Source organism: Cricetulus griseus, chromosome 3, assembly GCF_003668045.3.
Source record: "Cricetulus griseus strain 17A/GY chromosome 3, alternate assembly CriGri-PICRH-1.0, whole genome shotgun sequence".
In the NCBI taxonomy this organism is placed as follows: domain Eukaryota; kingdom Metazoa; phylum Chordata; class Mammalia; order Rodentia; family Cricetidae; genus Cricetulus; species Cricetulus griseus.
In genome coordinates this window covers 6,355,950-6,360,636 of record NC_048596.1, presented here as the reverse complement: position 1 = coordinate 6,360,636, position 4,687 = coordinate 6,355,950, and the positions used below count along the sequence as shown (strand labels likewise).

Genomic DNA, 4,687 nt, shown 5'->3' with positions numbered 1-4,687 from the left:
ACCCATGCCTGTGCTTTAGCACACTTTCTGAAGTCTCTCTCGTAATTTTCACTAAACCTTCTTGGGTGCTTGATAGACATCCATGACCAAAGCAGATCCATTTGCCCTTGGTCACACAGAGTTATAGGCAGAAATGGCACAGCGGGGGTCTAATTGCTTCCCCAGCCCAGACCCTGCTGTGGAGGCCCTCTGCCTCTCCAAGGGCTGATGGGGAATGTATTGTGTATGTTTATCTTATTGATTCTTAAATAAAATACTGTTTGGCCAATGAGACAGCAAGTAGACGGGACTAAGAGTCAAAGAGGATTCTGGGAAATGTAGTGCTGATCCAGGCAGGAAGTGACATAGCAAGGAGACTCATATTTAAGTGAAGGAGAAACAGGAAGGGCCCCTCTTTTCCCCTCTGCTCCTGCTCCAGCGGCACAATGTGATCCACCGACCAGGAGGGATGCCAACAAGGTGTCCGATAAGATAAGTCTTATAAAATATATAGGTTTATGATAGTTAAGACTGAGCAAACAGATGAGAATCCTAGTCATTGGCCAAGCAGCATTGTACCTAATACAAGTTTCTGTGTATTCATTTGGGCCCTAACTCGGGCAGGCAGCTTGAGTAAAGCTCACACGTGGCGGTGGGGCTCAGTCAGCTTATGGTGGAAAGATTTATCGTAACAAGGGGCAGTCCATCTTGAGCTGTGGAGATCTTGGAGGTGTAAACAGAGCCGTGTATGGACTGCCCATCTTAACCACCTGTTTAAATCTGCTGAGAGGATGATTTCCATAGCTTCTGAATCCAGCCTTAGAAAGAATAGAAATAGGATTTCAAATAAGACTCCAAAGCAGACTTTGACTAACCCAAGGCAACTAGGAGAAGACACAGTGCACAAAGGTCAGGAGGGGACAACAGAACCACTTAGCATTTGTAATGTTTAGAAAAAGTATAGGCCCAATCATGTAGCAACTTAGTCACTCAAATTCTACTTATTGGATTATTGCTTGACTTTTTTTTTAGTTCAAAAGAAAATCAAAACAGTGTACTATGCTCTCCCATGCGTGACCTTGCAACACTCACACCCAAGTCTGGATGATGACAAAGCATCAATAATTATTCACAGTGACCTATCACCTCACCAGATCACCGTTAGAAAGCCCGTCAACTGAGAGCTGTTAGTGAGATGGGGAAATACTCCAGAGCTCTGGTCACCGGCAACACTGGCTCTAGGATAAAAGTTGGTCAACACACAGAGATTGCAGCCAGAAGAACACCTTGCCTGTGCCCCAGTGCTGCAGGTGACAGGCAGTGTAAAGGGTTGACCTGAATTCTTCCTGTTGGCTGGGATCCTGCTTGTTCTGCTTTCACTAGATGGATTCCCAGTTATCTGAGTAGATATGAGTTGACCCGGTAGATATGATGGGTCATTTTAAAAGCAAAAGTAGCCTCGTGTGGTGGCGCATGCCTTTAATCCTTGCACTCTAGAGCCAGAGGCAGGTGGATATCTGTGAATTCTAGGCCAGCCTGGTCTATCTATCAAGTCCCAGGAATGCCAGAGCTACACAGTGAGACCCTGTCTCAAAACAAAAAGGCAAAAAAGCAGTGTTAGAAAAACAACACTGTGAGATCAGAGGCAACAAAGGATTCTTAGAAGCACCTAGATTCTTGAGAGTGGCCCCTTGTTAAGTTGGTAAAGCTAACCCAAGTCCCCCAAACATGATGAGTCCCTGAGAACCTAACCAGTAGAAGCCTGAGGAACTCCTGTGGAAAGAACCAGAATGGCATAAATGCAATTTCAAAGTTAAACACCTTCTACCTTCATGCCCATGTCATCTTCATGCCCTGACACATAAAGCATCACAAACAGATTCTTACTTAACACTCACCCCATCTGGACATCCCTCCCCGCCTCCACAACCCCTCCCACATCAACGTCCTTCATCACTGCAACAATGACCTCGTACCAGGGCCATGACATTTCCTTCTGATTAGCAGAAGACTCAGCCAGAAATCACATTATTTTGTATCATTTAACATTCAGTGCTAAATGTTGGGGTTCAGCAGGTAATGAAAATTCTAAATTAGAGACATATCACCAGTACCCTGATGGCAGAATGTGAGAGCCACTACACAACAAGCGATACTAGGAGCATTCCCAGTAACACACACTGGATACCTTCAAAGGGCTTAGAGAATGATAACACACAGGTTTTCTAGGAGCTGAACAGCAGCTCCCCAGGTGTTCGAGTAGCCTCTGTGAGTCCCCTTTCAGGGAGGAAACACATTCAAAACTACTTTCCTGATGAGACCAAGATGCTATTTGTCTTTTTCATCAGGCTGACATTTGTACTAAGTGTGACAGCCACAACAACTGCTGCCACCTTAACCAAGCCAGGCAAGAGTGCCAAGCTATAACAAAGGTCATATCTGTCAACACAGTGTACCTCCAGGGATTTTTAAAAGTAGTTTTATTTTGTTACTTAAATGAATCCTTTTAAATGGTGAAGCAGCCATTCTTAACTTAAATAGGTTCCTTCTGGTCGTGTATATAGCTTATTAATAGCAGTATTTCATACAGCAAAGTGGAAAATACACATAAAAAACCTACATTCCAGGGCCAGTGAGATGGTTCAGTCGGTAAAGATGCCTGCCACTGAGCATGAGGATCTGAGTTCCATCCCCCAGAACCCCCGTGGCAAAAAGAAGGAACCAATCCTGAGAAGTCGTCTTCTGACCACCACACAGGTGCAATGGCACATGCGCTCCTCTACACACACACACACACACACACACACACACACACACACACACACATACACACATGCATACACAACAACTAAATACAATAAATGAAAACTGCGTACCAGACTGTGACTGATCGTTATCTCAAGTGAAATCGTGTTTGACTCCCCGGGTGAACTCACCACGTGTTTATAGAACAACTGACAAGTAAGTTATGGGTGTTCAGCCCTAGATCTTTGTTGGTCCCAAGAGTGAGCAAGGGAGCTTGCCAATGCCAGATAACAAGTGATAGTATTTGCTTTCAATGATAAAGCTGAGTTTTCAAGCCAGCCACAGTTGATATGCCTCTGGCACTTAAGAGATGGATCAGGAGTCCGAGGCCAGCTCGGTTTCTAAACAATATAACAATATGTGAGCCTGGTTACAGAAGCTGATGTTCCAAATCTAGCATCTGGTGCCATAAAAGGCTTCTTTAGTACTCTCAGTGTTTCGTGATGATATTTGGTAATAAGGAATATGACTTTCAATGCATAATGACCTGTTGATCGGAAAACTCTGCAAAACTCAGAAAACCAACATTGTCCAAAAGACCAATGCGTAGGTAGGTGGTTGTTACAGAACACTCCCAATGAAAAGATCAATTCGAGTTCAAGATGAAGGTGATTTGTTGAGCTTCCATGACAGGGTTAAAATAAAATGCTCATGATTACCTTAAAAGGCCCTATTAAAATACACCACCTGGTCTCTTTCCTCCGCTGGAGTTACCAAAGCTCTTGTTGTTTGGGTTTTCCTACGTTAGTGCTAGAGACCCAGGAATGGCAAACTAAGCCATCCTCCCACCTCTGAAAAAATTCCTTTTAATGGCAGGTTTATTTTGCAGATGAAAATACAAGTTACTAAATGGCATGTCAGTGTCTCAGGCAGACCACTCAAAAGGTCTTCCTTATGACCCTTCCCTGAAGGAAGAAGAAGTTCTCTCAGACCTGCTCATCATACTTTACTAAACTTGAACTTGACTGTCCTATCTCATCTGATTAGACCAAGGATTGATCCATCTATAGACTCTATGTAACTGGGGGCCATCTGGAGGCCATCAGCCAGCCAATCACATCTTACTTAGCTATGCCAGGAGTGGACCGATGACTTCAGCCAGCAGGCAGCAGAAGGGGAGCACCAGTCCTGGGCCAAGATTGGCTCTTTATGAACAGATGATCACCAAGGTCACACCAGCTCTGGCAAGGACTCATCCAACTCTGAAGCCCAAACACATCCGTGCCCTTACCACATTGAAACTGAAGCCCGGAACCCAGAGTCCGGAGGCTTGCATGTCAGAGTCAGTCCGAGTCGAAGCTACACTGAAATTTCGCTATCTTTACACTGCACCTTGTCCCTTTACCTTTATGGAGCCTTTTCTTTAGAATACCAGGGGCAGGGCAGAGAGGGAAGATGGGAAGGACCCTCGCCCCAACTGTTGGACGATTGTCCCACACATATGAGGGATGTCAGCTGCCATCAAAGAAACTGCCACGTTGTCTGCTGTCCTTATGCAGCTGGGGATGCAGCCTTGTCCCAGCAGGGTCTCCCATAAGAAAAAGGGATCTCAGCTGGTGTTGGAGGACACAAGGCAGAGATCTCAGCACTGGTTTCCTGGACAACTGAAAAAAAAAAAAAATGAAAAAAAAGGCAGGGAAGATTGGAAAATTCTGGCTTACTGTAATCTACTTGAACCATTTCAGTCTTCGATATGGAACAATGGAGATTATTGTCAGTCTTATGTAAGGTCCTCTTAATCTCCCAGGTAACCCATTGCCAGCTGGAATGCTACCTTAAAGCCCTTTCTTACTGAAAACATGCAGCCACCATTGTGCATAAACCAGTTTTTCAAGCTAAATCACCAGATTAACGAATTGCACTCCCCTCCACAGGCTCAGGAATCCCGTGGGACCCTCTTGTC

The 4,687-nt window shown here is 44.8% G+C and overlaps 1 long non-coding RNA gene across 1 annotated transcript in view; it reads left to right on the top strand.

Moving 5' to 3' along the window:
• Positions 1-400: 400 nt before the first annotated feature.
• LOC118238518 overlaps positions 401-4,687 on the top strand; it is a 5,115-nt gene continuing 828 nt past the window's right edge. Inside the window, exons 1-3 of the long non-coding RNA XR_004768935.1 lie at positions 401-459; positions 2,607-2,940; positions 3,614-4,687. The exon at positions 3,614-4,687 is cut by the window's right edge and continues 828 nt beyond it. This is a non-coding gene — a long non-coding RNA (uncharacterized LOC118238518). The remainder of the gene's footprint in view (positions 460-2,606; positions 2,941-3,613) is intronic.